The sequence below is a fragment of the Oncorhynchus gorbuscha genome, linkage group LG03 (genome assembly GCF_021184085.1).
Source record: "Oncorhynchus gorbuscha isolate QuinsamMale2020 ecotype Even-year linkage group LG03, OgorEven_v1.0, whole genome shotgun sequence".
Taxonomy (NCBI): Eukaryota; Metazoa; Chordata; class Actinopteri; order Salmoniformes; family Salmonidae; genus Oncorhynchus; species Oncorhynchus gorbuscha.
Window position 1 is genome coordinate 71,083,791 of NC_060175.1, and position 14,497 is coordinate 71,098,287.

Here is a 14,497-nt window from a genome sequence, read left to right on the forward strand (position 1 = left end):
GTCAAATAATCATATTCAACCAGGGGAAAGAAAAAAAGTGGGTAGTTGAAATTACGCATCAATAATGTATTGTATAGATGTTACAAATATAGGCTAAGCACAGAGGAGACGACAACCAAGAAAATGATATTGTCCCAATAAATTATTTCTTATTATTGCGGTTTACTCCCACTGCCACAGGGAACTAAGCATGCCACATCCATCCAGCGGCGCAATCAGATATCGTTCAGTTACTGCCTCTCTTAGCGGCGGGTAGGCCTACATCCTATGTGATATGGAGCATTGTGGCCTTAATTAAATGGGGAAAATTACGAGCAATATCATTTCTTATGACTCATTTTTGTAGATATGACACTCCATTAGTGGTGTGCACCGCCAGCCGTCAAATATGCGTTATTTTCTCCAAATAGGACAAAGGACGCGCACGCTACAATAATGGCCACGTACAGCTGTGCTGATACTGTTTCAAATCTGCCTGTTCATTTTCAAAATCACACTGTTGGATTGATGTTAACGGTCGCCGGTGTCGTTCCTCAATTCGGAATATAAGGACTGACCACGACTTTTGTGGACTACAGCAAAAGTAATATCACAGAAAGATTGGAAAAGTCTGCGGGTGGTATCTTTCATAAGGTAAGAACGAATACAACATTAGCCTAAGCATCCACGCATAATTCTCGAGGCTGGGTGATTTAGATTAATTTAACAAACCTATTTAAATGATTTACAAACCAGATAAGTAGCGACTAATGCTGTTTATTAAAACAAAACAAAATAGCTTATTATTGCTAATTCAATGCTTAAGGTAAACTGTATTTCTCTTCACTTAACACGTTGATGTCATGGCGAAACCAACCCTTCATAGACTAGAACACCAGAGACTAGAATTTATATGCAAACCTCTTGAATAAAATACAGCATAAACTGTGCCTACATAGGAGGTAATCCTTGGATGCATTTTATTAAATGTTGATATGCCTAATTTGATGAACAAGACAGAATTAGAAACGAATTAACCGTTATCAATTGACAAGGCACGAGCGCTGTAATCATCGGAGAAGTCACGGCTTACTGTATGTACATTGCCTGCAGTCAGAGTGAAGAAGCTCGATCTATGTATGATTCCATTGCAAGAACTCGGTTGAACTGTTTAAAATGAAAGGCTTGAGAACTTCAGAGTTTGTGAGAAGAAGATAGAAGACAGTTGAATGGTTTTATGAATTGCGTGTTTTATGTATATGGAATTGGATCTCAGAAAATACAACGCGTTGGCAGCATAGAAAACAGTAAATTACAATACAGAAATTACTAGAAAATGGATGCATCTGTGGTTAGGTCTACAGCCTGGCTCCCCAAAGCTTCTGGTATAACGTAGCAGGTAGCCTAGCTGTTAAGAGCGATGGGCCAGTAACCTAAAAGGTCACTGGTTCAAATCCCTAAGGTGGGCATTGTGCCCTTGAGCAAGGTAGTGTACACTGAAGAACAACTGCTCCCTAGGCATTTGATTAAGGTAGCCCTCCCCCCACCTCTCTGAATCAGAGGGTTAAATACGGAAGAGGCATTTCGGTTGAATGCATTCAGTTGTGGAACTGACTAGGTTTTCCCTTTCTTGCGCCTTTTCAATATATCAACTACAATGGTGACTTGTGAACATGATCAATCATTTATATCAGGCACATATTCATCCTCAGGCAGAGAATGTAGTACTTTGTCTCAACTTTTTTGTTTCCTATTGAATTGCGTAAAACATTTTCGTTTTTGTTAAGTTATACCAAGCTTTCGTGTCTAATGGCGGGTAATGATTTTTCTTGGCTCTGCCGTTGCGTTGCATTGTGGCCAGTTGTTTGCGCCAACCTAATCATTTAAGTATTGTCTAACAGGGCCATAAGGAAAGGGACGGAGGAACTGCTTATTGCCTCCACTTTTGTCTGTAGATGACCATATATTACATAACTGACAGGATATTGGAAACTGGTTGTCGGTGTGACTGAAGACCACATTTGCCAAATGAGCTAAACCTTAGACATTATCTGTGAGAGAGCCACTGCACAATTGTTTAGGTCTCTGGCATCTTGTTTAGGTCTCTGGCCGTCTGGTGAACTGGCTCCACTACTTTCACTCTTCCTTTCAATCTTGGCACCAGTGTTACTGACCATGTATCGTCCAGACCGCATTAACCTGCTAAGCAAAAGCCAAGACGTTGGGTCTCTTCCAAACACAAAATTACAAGTCTTTCAGGGATACGACAAGGTTACTCATCACATGAAACAAGTAAATGAACTATCTCATATACCACATCTATCTATATATCATTGATAGGCCTACATCTGAGCACCAGTACAAACCCGTTCTTACACACACCTGAACATGAGCACACATTTACCACACACCTTTGAAAACAAAGACAATATACTGGACACAAATACTATTTACAAATACACATTCAGGTACACACTTGAATACAATTATACATGCAATCATACACCAAATTACATGTAGCCTATGCATTTGCATATGACTTGAGAATATTCCATATCATACACACCTGAACAGAAATGAGATGTTTCCTAGTCATTCAGTAGTATTAATTAAGGCAGCTTATGAATCATAAACACAAGCTTGTCACCTGCCACCCCTCTGTTTAAAATATTTTAACTAGGGCATTGCCGACTGGGATTCTTTTTTAGACATGTGAATTACGGGGTGCAGGTGCACTAGATAGCAATGTTATTATAGTAAACTAAAACTGAAATTTAAGCCAAAACTAATCATGAAAAAACAATTTAGTAAACTGAAATAAAAATAATTAACTTGTTTCAAAAACTAAAACTGTACTGAAACTATTATCTTCGACTCCAAAAGAAACTAAAACACAATAATAATCATTGTGAATTATGTTCAGTTATAATTTTCTTTTCAAACATTGGGCAAAAATCAAATGGGTTTTCATTTAGGTTTTCAAGTTTTGGGGGGGATTTTCAACTGATCTACTGATCTGTCTGTGAGGAAAGCTGCTGGAGACAAGAAGCAAGTACAGGGAGGGAACATTTAGTGAAACACGGACAGGAACAGAATACTGAGTTTCCCCCTGTCTGGACAGGGGAAAACAAAAACACCAATGCTGACATAGGGATCTAGCAGAGGAACAAACAGATATAGGAGGGGCAAACAACAAGGTAATGGAGTCCAGGTGAGGTGCATAATGATGGTGACAGGTGTGGGTAATGATGGGCAGCCTGGCGCCCTGTAGCACCAGAGAGGAAGAGGGGGAAGAGGCATGACAGTACCCCCCCCCCTTCCCCCTAGGGGCGCAACCCGGTGTCCCACCTGGGTGAGCCTGGCGGGCCGGCCGAGATGTGGGCGGTGGACAAGCCGGCTGAGGCGTAGAAGCCCGGCGAGCCGGCGGAGGCGTGAAAGCCTGACAATCCCGCTGAGGCGTGGGAGCCTGATGAGCCGGCTGAGGCGTGGGAGCCTGGCAATCCCGCTGAGGCGTGGGAGCCTGGCAATCCCGCTGAGGCGTGGGAGCCTGGCAATCCCGCTGAGGCGTGGGAGCCTGGCAATCCCGCTGAGGCGTGGGAGCCTGACGATCCAGCAGAGGCGTGAAAGCCTGACAATCCCGCTGAGGCGTGGAAGCCCGGCGAGCCGGCGGAGGCGTGAAAGCCTGACAATCCCGCTGAGGCGTGGAAGCCTGGCGAGCCGGCGGAGGCGTGAAAGCCTGACAATCCCGCTGAGGCGTGGGAGCCTGATGAGCCGGCTGAGGCGTGGAGCCCGACGACCCGGCTGAGGCATGACGAGGGATGGGCGCTTGTCGAGCCAACCGAGGCAATGAAACCTCTCGAGTCGGCAAAGGCTTGGAAGCCCGATGAGCCAGCTGAGGCACCCCCGGGTTCCTACGGCAGCGGCTCCCGGGCCCGACATCTTCAACAAAAAACAAAACACTCTCTGATGCTTCAAATATTGGTAAAAGGAATGACGCTGGAGACAAGAAGAAAGTACAGGGAGGGAACATTTAATGAAACACGGACAGGAACAGAATACGGACAGTGTCTGGACAGGGGAAAACAAAAAGTCCAGGTGAAGTCCAGGTGAGTCCAGCGAGCGCTGATGCGCGTAATGATGGTGACAGGTGTGTGTGACACTGCCAGGTCGAGCACTAGCGAGGAGGAGCAGGAGCAGGCATGACACTGTCAGGTAAATGCTGCCAGGAGATCGTGATGTTTCAAATAGGCCTAGCTTGTGCATCACTAGCTAATCTCAGTTAACCCAGAACTAAAGTATTGCGTAATTGGTCAGCTGCTCGATTAAGTTCTGGGTCCATACATGTTAAGAGAAGTGTTCAAGAAATGCTAGAACGAGGGGTGGAACTGGAACGAGAAGCTCCACCCTCTCTCTTTGCAAGTTTGGGGCCCGAATTTCCCTTCCCCTTCCGAAATTCAAAAGATGCTAACACCTGCGAAAGCGTGATTTGTCAAAATAACCAGTGACAAAAACAACAACATCGGAACTACTGCAGCTCGTCATAACTTTGTTGATATTTTTATCAACCTACTGCATACCTATTAAAATATACATTTTAGTGTGCAGGGTGTGCTATCAGCATGCTAACACTCATTAAGACAGAGCGGTAGCATCGCTAGCATTCACTGGTTGAAGTTGAAGTAACATTTGAGTGTAATTGAGTTCACTGGTGACGATGACATGAATATACAGGTAACTGCCAAAATAATGGAAACACTTGAGTAAATGAGGGATACAAAGTGTATTGAAAGCAGGTGCTTCCACAACTCAATTGAACACTTATGGGAGATTCTGGAGTGGGGCCTCAGCTGAGACAGCGTTTTCCACCAACATCAACCAAACACCAAATTATAAACTTTCTCGTGGAAGAATGGTGTCGCATCCCTCCAATAGAGTTCCAGACACTTGTAGAATCTTTGCCGAGGTGCATTGAAGCTGTTCTGGCTCAAAGTGGTGCAATGCCCTATTAAGGCACTTTATGCTGGTGTTTCCTTTATTTTGGCAGTTACCTGTATATCATTCATGACATTTGGATGGGAGCTATAATTACGGTCTTGAGTTCAGGCGTGGCTGAACTGTTTTTAATGGGGAAAGGTTGGTGCGTACCCGCGCTTCTGTGATTTTCGTTGAAAGCTCTGCTCCCGGTGCGTGGACCTATGACTGCCGAATATAAAAGAAAGATAAAGACACACAAATATAATCAAGTTGGCGGAGATTACACTTGATGACAGGTGGAAGGTCAAAAAAGGAGACCATGAGAACATTGTGGGGAATCATTGTACATGGATGAGGTCTGCCAAGTTTTTCAAATGTCAAAGGAGGGCTCTCACAGAAAAAGTGTGAATACCACTGCCAACCTATCCGCTGGCCTTACCACACTCTACTGGCAAATACTTGACTCTATGATGGTAGTATATGGGTCATTCTACAGAAGTGGTGGAAATTGGGGGTTGAGAAAAATAATCTCATTTGTATCCTTTTTTTCTAACTTTAAGCACACATGTCGTCCAAAATATGTCATACAGTAACAGTCAAAAGCTTTCCAATCTTTAGGGATCTCGGACGATACGAAAGAGAGTTTGAACAGAATGGTAATAGGGGTTGCAACGATGGCGGCGGATAATTACACATACAGTACCTGTTAAAAGTATGGATACACCTACTCACAGCAATAGAAAACAACTGTTGATGTCTGTATACAATGCTACAGGCTATGACAATATCTTCCTGTTCTTTGTTTTGTTATGTGTTATACAGTACCAGTCAAAGGTTTGGACACACCCACTCATTCAAGCGTTTTTCTTTATTTTTTCTTTTGTCTATTTTTTATTTTTTTTACCCCCTTTTTCTCCCCAATTTCGTAGTATCAAATTATTAGCAGTTACTATCTTGTCTCATCGCAACAACTCCTGTACGGGCTCGGGAGAGACGAAGGTCGAAAGTCATGTGTCCTCCGAAACACAACCCAACCAAGCCGCACTGCTTCTTAACACAGCGCGCATCCAACCCGGAAGCCAGCCACACCAATGTGTCGGAGGAAACACCATGCACCTGGCGACCTTGGTTAGCGCGCACTGCGCCCGGCCTGGCACAGGAATCGCTGGTGCGCGATGAGACAAGGATTTCCCTACCGGCCAAAATGTTTACTATTTTCTACACTGTAGAAAAAATAGTGAAGACATCAAAACTATGAAATAACACATATGGAATCATGTAGTAAAAACAAAAAAGTGTTAAACAAATCAAAATATATTTTATATTTGAGATTCTTCAAAGTAGCCACCCTTTGCGGCAGGTAGCCTAGTGGTTAGAGCGTTGTGCCAGTAACCGAAAGGTTGCTAGATTGAATCCCTGAGGTAAAAATTATCTGTTGTTCTGCCCCTGAACAAGGCACTGTTCCTAGGCCATCATTGTAAATAAGAATTTGTTCTTAACTGACTTGCCTATTTAAATAAAGGTTAAATAAAAAAATTGCCTTGATGATAGCTTTGCACACTCTTGACATTTTCTCAACCAGCTTCACAGGGAATGTTTTTCAACAGTCTTGAAGGAGTTCCCACATACGCTGAGCACTTGTTGGCTGCTTTTCCTTCACTCTGCGGTCCAACTCATCCCAAGCTATCTCAATTGGGTTGACGTTGGGTGATTGTGGAGGCCAGGTCATCTGATGCAGCACTCCATCACTGTCCTTGGTCAAATAGCCCTTACACAGCCTGGAAGTGTGTTTTGGGTGTTCTTGTTGAAAAACTAATGATATTCCCACTAAGTGCAAACTAGCTGGGATGGTGTATCGCTGCAGAATGCTATGGTAGCCATGCTGGCTAAGTGTGCCTTGAACAAAAATCTCAAATTTGGACTCATCAGATCAAAGGACAGATTTCCACCTGTGTAATATTCATTACTCGTGTTTCTTGGCCCAGGCATGTCTCTTCTTATTATTGGTGTCCTTTAGTAGTGGTTTCTTAGCAGCAATTCCACCATGAAGGCCTGATTTCACGCAGTCTCCTCTGAACAGTTGATGTTGAGATATGTATGTTACTTGAACTCTGTGAAGCATGTATTTGATCTGCAATCTGAGGTGCAGTTAACTCTCATGAACATCCTCTGTAGCAGATGTAACTCTGGGTCTTCCTTTCCTGTGGCGGTCCTCATGAGAGCCAGTTTCATCATAGCGCTTGATATTTTTTGCGACTGCTCTTGAAGAAACTTTCAAAGTTCTTGCAATTGTCTGGATTGACTGACCTTCATGTCTTAAAGTAATGATGGACTGTCATTTCTCTGCTTATTTGTGCTGTTCTTGCCATAATATGGACTTGGTCATTTACCAAATAGGGCTATCTTCTGTATACCACTCCTACCTTGTCACAACACTGATTGGCTCAAACACATTAAGAAGGAAAGATATTCCACAAATTAACTTATAACAAGGCACACCTGAATTTGAAATTAATTCCAGGTGACTACCTCATGAAGATGGTTGAGAGAATGCCAAGAGTGTGCAAAGCTGTCATCAAGGCAAAGGGTGGCTACTTTGAAGAATCTCAAATATAAAATATATTTTGATTTGTAATAACACTTTTTTGTTTACTTCATGATTCCTCCATATGTGTTATTTCATAGTTGTGATGTCTTCACTATTATTCTACAATGTAGAAAATAGTTGTAAAAAATAAGAAAAACCCTTGAATGAGTAGGTGTGTCCAAACTTTTGACTGGTACTGTATGTTTTAGAATTTTTTATTAATTAATATACAATGAAAATATGAAATGTCTTGAGTAAATAAGTATTCAACTCCTTTGTTATGGCAAACCTAAATAAGTTTTGCTAAATAAATTGCAGTTACTCCACAATACTAACCTAATTGACAGAGTAAAAAGACGGAAGCCTGCACAGAATAAAAATATTCCAAAACATGCATCCTGTTTGCAACAAGGCACTCAAGTAATACTGCCAGACATGTGGCAAAGAAATTCACTTTTTGTCCTGAATACAAAGTGTTAGGTTTAGTGCAAATCCAACACAACACATTTATGAATACCACTCTCCATATTTTTAAGCATAGTGGTAGCTGCATCATGTTATGGGTATGCTTGTATTCTTTAAGGACTGGGGAGATTTTCAGGATAAAAAATAAATGGAATGGAGCTAAGTACAGGCAATATCCTAGTGGAAAACCTGGTTCAGTCTGCTTTCCTCCAGACACTGGGAGATTAATTCACCTTTCAGCAGGACAATAACCTAACCCACAAGGCCAAATCTACACTAGAGTTGTTTACCAAGAGGACAGAGTGGCCGAGTTATAGTTTTGAAGATCTATGGCAAGACTTGAAAATGGTTGTCTAGCAATGATCAACAACCAATTTGACAGGGCTTGAAGAATTTTGAAATTAATAATGGGTAAATATTGTACAATTCAGGTGTGTCAAGCTCTTAAGAGACTTACCCAAAAAGACTCACTGCTGTAATCACTGCCAAAGATGATTCTAACATGTATTGACTCAGGGGTGTGAATACTTATGTAAATGAGATATTTCTGTATTTAATTTTCAATAAATTTGCAACAATGTCTAAAAACATGTTTTGACTTAGCCATTATGGGGTATAGTGTGTCGATGGGTGACCATTTAAACAAATATTTAATACATTTTTAATTCAGGGTGTAACTCAACACAATGTGGATCGATTAAGTCAAGGGGTATGAATACTTTCCGAAAGCACTGTAAATGAAGGACTAGATGGATATAACTCGTTTTAGCAGAGACACTGCCATTCCACCATCAGCTAGGTGAGTTGGAAGCCAATTATCAAATCAAATTTGTCACATGCTTCATAAAACACAGGTGTAGACTAACAGTGAAATGCTTACTTACGGGTCCTTTTCCAACAATGCAGAGTTAAAGATAAAAAATGTAATAAAACATAGAAATAGTGACACGAGGAATAAATATCCAGTGAATAACGAATAACAATAATGAGTAAAAATAAGATTGCTATATACAGGGAGTATCATTAGCGGTATGAGGTAATTGAGGTAGCTATGTAGGTAGGGGTTAAGTGATTAGGCACTTAACTAGGATAGATAATAGACAGTAGCAACAGCGAATGTGGTGAGTGTAAAAGTGTGTGTGTGAGTTTGTGCATATGTTATGTGTGTGTGGGCGTATGTAGTGTTTGTGTGTGTACAGTGCATTCCAAAAGTATTCAGACTCCTTGACTTTTTCCACATTTTGTCACGTTACAAGCTTATTCAGAAATCTACACACAATACCCCATAAAGGGAAAACAGGTTTTTAGAAAAGTTTGCAAATGTATAAAATCAGAATAGAAATAACTTATTTACATAAGTATTCAGACCCTTTGCTATGAAACTCGAACTTGAGCCCAGGTGCATCCTGTTTCCATTGACCATCCTTGAGATGTTTCTACAACTTGATTGGAGTCCACCTGTGGTTAATTCAATTGATTGGGCATGATTTGGAAAGGCACACACCTTTCTATATAAGGATCCACAGTTGACAGTGCATGTCAGAGCAAAAACCAAGCCATGAGGTCAAAGGAATTGTCCGTAGAGCTCTGAGACTGGATTGTGTTGAGGCACAGATCTGGGGAAGGCTACGAAAACATTTCTGCAGCATTGAAGGTCTCCAAGAACACAGTCGCCTACATCATTCTTAAATGGAAGAAGTTTGGAACCACCAAGACTGCGCCGCAAGGCCAAACTGAGCAATAGGGGGGAAGGGCCTTCGTTAGAGCTACAGAGTTCCTCTGTGGGGATGGGAGAAACTTCCAGAAGGACAACCACCTCTGCAGGACTCCACCAATTAAGCCTTTATGGTAGAGTGGCCAGACAGAAGCCACTTCTCAGTAAAAGGCACATGGCAGCCTGCTTGGAGTTTGCCAAAAGTCACCTAAAGGACTAAGGCAATGAGAAACACGATGCCAAGTGTCACGTCTGGAGGAAACCTGGCACCATCCCTATGGTGAAGCATGGTGGTGGCAGCATCATGCTGTGGGGATGTATTTCAGCAGCAGGGACTAAGAGACTAGTCAGGATCGAGGGAAAGATGAACGGAGCAAAGTACAGAAAGATCGTTGATGAAAACCTGCTCCTGAGCACTCAGGACCTCTGACTGGGGCGAAGGTTCTCCTTCCAATAGGACAACGACCCTGAGCACACAGCCAAGACAATGCAGGAGTGGCTTCTGGACAAGTCTCTGAATGTCCTTGAGTGGCCCTTCCAGAGCCTGGTCTTGAATACCCAAGAAGACTCAAGGCTGTAATCGCTGCCAAAGGTGCTTCAACAAAGTATACATTTGCAAACATTTCTAAAAAGCTGTTTTTGCTTTGTCTTTATGGGGCATTGTGTTTAGGTTGATGAGGGTAAAAAATGATTTCATAAATTTTAGAATAAGGTTGTACCATAACAAAATGTGGAAAAAGTCAAGGGGTCTGAATACTTTTCAAATGCACTGTATGTGTGTGTTGGAGTGTCAGTGTAAGTCCGTGTGAGTGTGTGAGTAGAGTCTAGTGTGTGTGCATACTAGTCAGTGCAAGAGAGTTAGTGCAAGAATGGGTCACTGCAGGTCCTCCCGAGCCATTTATGATTAGCTATTTAGCAGAGAGAACAGTCTACGACTTGGGTCTTCTGGAGTCCGCTACAAGACCATGGTGCTTGCCTACGGAGCTGTGAGGGGAACGGCACCTCAGTACCTCCAGTCTCTGATCAGGCCCTACACCCAAACAAGGGCACTGCGTTCATCCACCTCTGGCCTGCTCGCCTCCCTACCACTGAGGAAGTACAGCTCCCGCTCAGCCCAGTCAAAACTGTTCGCTGCCCTGGCCCCCCCAATGGTGGAACAAACTCCCTCACGACGCCAGGACAGCGGAGTCAATCACCACCTTCCGGAGACACCTGAAACCCCACCTCTTTAAGGAATACCTAGGATAGGATAAGTAATCCCTCTCACCCCCCCCTAAGTTTTAGATGCACTATTGTTAAGTGACTGTCCCACTGGATGTCATAAGGTGAATGCACCAATTTGTAAGTCGCTCTGGATAAGAGCGTCTGCTAAATGACTTAAATGTAATGTAAATGTAAATGGGGTTTCCTATGGTTTGTAAACCAAAAACTAAGGTTATATCCAGGTTCCAAGACCAATATTTATACCAGGACATTGTTTCCAAGATCCAGACCTAGCAAGTTGAGAGCATGACAAGTTAAAGACCAAATTTATAGTAGAGACCATTATAGTAGAGTACAGTGAAGTACAGTAGAGTAGGTTACAGTACAGTATAGGGGTGTGAACTTTTAAACATTAAAATGTTTGAGCAAAATTGGGATGTTAACATTGAAAAAATCCTTAACCATTTCTTTGTTTAAGTTTTTTTCTCACAAAATTAAAATCCCAGTGCAGTTATTAAAAAACTACCACTAACAATAGGTCACGGTCATCATAATAAAGGGGAAAATGTAAATGACAAAAAATGCCTAACGCAGCAATGCTGTAAAGTTGGGAGATCTTTCAAATGATTTACCACAGATAGGAGGTGCTCTGCACTTTACCACCAGTAAGTTGGAGAAGTGGCAGAGAAAGGCAAGCGACAGCAGAGAACAGCCTGCTCTGCCCTGAGTCAGTATATGGAGTCTGCTGCTGCGCTGTGCTTTTAGCTGACCCAATGTTACAACGATCGGTGCTTTGTAAACATGCTGAAGTACGGACTGACTACTGGGAATTTCATCAGCAAGCTGTCAAACTATTGCATATGAGTGACAAGCTACACATTGTTTATCAGTGCAGTGCCTAACATCCTTACACTCTTAGAGAAAAGGTGCTATCCCAATAGGACAACCCTTTTTTTGTTGCAGGGAGACCCTTTCGGGTTCCATGTAGAACCTTTTCTACAGAGTGTTCTACATGGAACCCCAAAGGGTTCTACCTGCAACCAAAAAAGTTATCCTATGGGGACAGATGAAGAACCCTTTTGGGTGTAGCTATTGTAGCTTGCTAAAGTTCCATCCCTGTGTACAGGTTAGCGTTTTTCGAATCTTGTTCTGCAGGCAGCTCCGCAGAGTGGTCACTAGCTGGCGCAGCCACAAAATCATAAAACCTAATCCTAACCTTAACCCTGACCTTAACCATACTGCTTAGCCTCCTAACCTTAAATTAAGTCCAAAAAGCAATATTTAGAGCAAATTTTGACTTTGCAGCTCGCCTATCTAAGGAGAAGTCACTCAGTTCTGCTTCCAGGACAAGACTCATGACAATAAACGTCAACCTGCCCCTGTGTTTGTCAGTGAAGCTAGCTAGCTAGCTAGGCAGACTACAACAAGCTAAATCAGCTGAGGAAATCACTGGTGACCGATATACTTGCACATATTTTGTGCATGAGTAGAGTCATTTTGTCATTTTGTTTTCTCACTGGCTATCAGAGTGTGCGTCTGTGTCTGTCCCAGTGCCCGTGTTTCATAGCGAGTGACCTGCACAACAGGTCACGGGAGACAATGCTCACAAATGGATTTAGAATTTTGTAATATTGTTACGTGGCAGTTGGAATGTTGAGTGACCAAAACCACTATTGAACTATTAAACAGTGATCACAATAGAAAGCGGCCCCTCGATACAGGACATAGGGGCCAAGTTTTCGGTTTGAGATTCAGCCTATGACTGAATTATTGCCCCATAGCGGTCATACGCAATAGGACCATATTCTGCATTGTGAATTCACAAGGGATTTTTACGGAAAACTGATAAAAAAAATGTCTGTTTAAACATGAAGAAATGTCACATCCCTACTACAGTAGAGTACAGTAGAGTACAGTAGAGTAGAGTACAGTAGAGTAGAGTACAGTACTGTAGAGTGGGGTACAGTACGGTACAGTAGTGCACAGTACAGTGGTCCTCTGTAGTTCGAGATGCCCGTGCTGTCACAGTTGCCATAATGGCAAAGATACAAAGATGAGACCTCTATACAGTCACTGGTTAGTTTATGATGTAGACCCATTTAATCCCGGGTCGGACCCCCCTTTGCCTCCAGAAAGGCCTGAATTCTTCTGGGCATTCTACAAGATGTCGGAAACGTTCCACAGGGATGTTGGTCCATGCCTACGTGATGGCATCACGCAGTTGCTGCAGATTGGACAGCGGTACATTCGTGCTGCGAACAGCCCGTTCCATCACATACCAAAGATGTTCTATTGGCTTGAGTTCTGGGGACTGACCAGGCCACTCAAGTAAACTGAACTCGCTGTCATGTTCCAGGCAATATTTTTCCATTCCTCAACTTTGCAGTGTTGGTGATTGCGTGCCAATTGGAGACGCTTTTTCTTGTTTTTAGCTGATAGGAGTGGAACCATGTGTGGTCGTCTGCTGCAACAGCCCATCCGTGACCAGGATCAACGAGTTGTACATTCTGAGATGCCGTTCTACACACTACTGTTGTACTGCACCGTCATTTGTCTGTTTGTGGCCCGTCTGTTAGCTTCCATTCTCGTTCGACCGAATGTTTTAAGTTTAGAGACTTTTGTTTTTACAGTAGTTTGTTTTTATTTACCCCCCTTTTGATTTGAATATAGTTTTGTTTTACAGCACCTTCCACTTTCACCCTATGCATTCTTTTGAGTATATTATTTTTGCATCTCGACCTCCTTGAGTTATTCCTTTTCATGGTTTTGAGTCCGAATAACTTTTGAACTCCCCCAAATATTTGTCATAATTCGCTCTTTTATGATTGCTTAATCAATAGAGACTACACCAATGCACAGGACATACTTTTGCTCTGTGCAAAGTTGAGGATTTGATCATTCATTTACTGTCAGCATGTCTTCAGCAAGACCTCCAGTCCCTAATGACTCAATCAAGCACTTTATCAACCTGGAATGAAGTGTTGCCGATCATATTGGGATAATTGTTTATCACAAGTTGATTATTCGTCATTCACTGAAGATGAGTCAGATTGTATCTTGGCTTCTGAAGGACTAGTTCCTCCCACTTGGTGAGAGTGCTGTGCCTTCTGCCTGCCTGCCTGCCTGCCTGCCTGCCTGCCTGCCTGCCTGCCTGCCTGCCTGCCTGCCTGCCTGCCTGCCTGCCTGCCTGCCTGCCTGCCTGCCTGCCTGCCTGCCTGCCTGCCTGCCTGCCTGCCTGCCTGCCTGCCTGCCTGCCTGCCTCCCTCCCTGCCTGCCTGCCTGCCTGCCTGCCTGCCTGCCTGCCTGCCTGCCTGCCTGCCTGCCTGCCTCCCTGCCTGCCTGCCTGCCTGCCTGCCTGCCTGCCTGCCTGCCTGCCTGCCTGCCTCCCTGCCTGCCTGCCTGCCTGTCTGCCTCCCTGCCTCCCTCCCTGCCTGCCTGCCTGCCTGCCTGCCTGCCTGCCTGCCTGCCTGCCTGCCTGCCTGCCTGCCTGCCTGCCTGTAGTGGATGACTCAGCGGGCCACGCCAGCTGTAATTCCTAAACTGTCTCTGACTCCCCCATCCTGGAGACAGGCTTT

At 43.4% G+C, this 14,497-nt stretch overlaps 1 protein-coding gene across 2 annotated transcripts in view; it reads left to right on the plus strand.

Annotated features, from left to right (window-relative positions):
- Positions 1 to 239: 239 nt before the first annotated feature.
- Positions 240 to 14,497, plus strand: part of LOC124031837 (probable G-protein coupled receptor 153) — a 63,000-nt gene continuing 48,742 nt past the window's right edge. For both annotated transcript variants that reach the window (XM_046343569.1, XM_046343571.1), the window contains exon 1: positions 240 to 633. The gene's annotated coding sequence lies outside the window, so the exon portion shown is untranslated. The remainder of the gene's footprint in view (positions 634 to 14,497) is intronic.